Source organism: Hyla sarda (assembly GCF_029499605.1).
Source record: "Hyla sarda isolate aHylSar1 chromosome 2 unlocalized genomic scaffold, aHylSar1.hap1 SUPER_2_unloc_7, whole genome shotgun sequence".
NCBI lineage: Eukaryota > Metazoa > Chordata > Amphibia > Anura > Hylidae > Hyla > Hyla sarda.
The window spans coordinates 50,890-52,500 of NW_026607614.1; positions in this window are offsets into that span (position 1 = coordinate 50,890).

Genomic DNA, 1,611 nt, shown 5'->3' on the forward strand with positions numbered 1-1,611 from the left:
GGGTTCATTAAGTCCCTGCCCTTTGTACACACCACATATCTCTACTACCGATGGGATGGTTTAGTGAGGTCCTCGGATCGGGCCCCGGCGGGGTAGGAGAAGGCCCTAGCAGAGTGCCGAGAATTTAAAGATCATAGTTGAAATTTGCATTAAGCATGTATCAGCTACTGCTAAACTTCCAAAAATTGAAGGCCCAAGGCCTGAGGCATCAGGGAGGCAATTATTTCCTGAAAGACACAGAATGAGTCAGGAGCAGTCATTCGCAGTACCCAAGAGGATTTTATAACCAACCCCTTACATTTAAAGATGAATGTTGAAATTTGCATTAAGCATGTATTTAGCTACTGCTAAACATCCAAAAATATAAGGCCCAAGGCCTGAGGGCAGGGAGGCAAGTAGTTCCTGAAAGACACAGAATGAGTCAGGAGCAGGCATTCGCAGTACCCAAGAGGGGTTCATAACCCCTTACATTTAAAGATCAATGTTGACATTTGCATTAAGCATATATTTAGCTACTGCTAAACATCCAAAAATTAAATGCCCAAGGCCAGAAGCATCAGTGAGGCACGTAGTTCCCGAAAGACACAGGATGACCCTGGAGCAGGCAATCGCAGTACCAAAGAGGGTTTCATAACCAACCATAATTGTGAAGTGTTGGTGTGGCACCATGGTCAATCTACTCTGAGGCATCAGGCATTGGAGGGTTGAAATCCTGGCTGATCCATCCCTGATTCATCTTGACAAACGTCAGTCTCTCCACATTTTCGGTGGACAGACGAGTTCTCCTTGGGGTGACTATGGCCCCCACCGCACTAAACACTCGCTCTGATGGCACACTACTGGCCAGGCAGGACAGCTTTTCCAGGGCAAACTCTGCTAGTTGTGGCCATAAATCAAGTTTGGCTGCCCAGAAGTCCAGCAGATCTTCAATGGTTGTTGGCATGGTCATGTCATGGTATGCCACCACCTGCTGGTTCAGGTCCTGCTCCATGTCTACCTGATGCTGATGAGTTGCTTCACTATGCGGGTGAAGAAAGCTACTCATCAGCGACTGTAGACTCAGGCTGCTGCTGATTGAGCCGGTACTGCTCCTGCCACCCCTCCCCAGCAGCCATGACAGTGGAAGGTGAGTGCAGAGGGCCCCCCCCTCCCGAGTCAGACCTGCGAGTGGATGGACCATGTGGCCGATAGGCATCAGCCAACTGACTACGTAGAGTCTCTCTGTAGTAGGTCAGTTTGTCCTTCCTCTCAGTGGGTGTAAAAAAAAGGCCCCCATTTTGGGACGGTTGCGAGGGTCTAATAAGGTGGAGATCCAGAAGTCATCCCGCTGACAAATTGACAATTTGGGGGTCACTACGCAAGCAACTGAGCATGCATCATGCCATTTGCGCCAATGACTGGGAGGGACTACCTGCCTCCATCTCCACTGCATACTGCCACGGTGTGTCTGGGTCCTCTGTCTCGCCTTCCTCATAATCCTCTGGCTGCTCCTGCTCCTCCTCTCCTGTCCGAAGACTAGAAGCATCAGCCATCTCATCCAACCTAAACTGTGCTCCGCTCTGCCCCTCATCATCCTCCTCCAGTTCAGCCCCCACAGGGCTCATGTAGCCG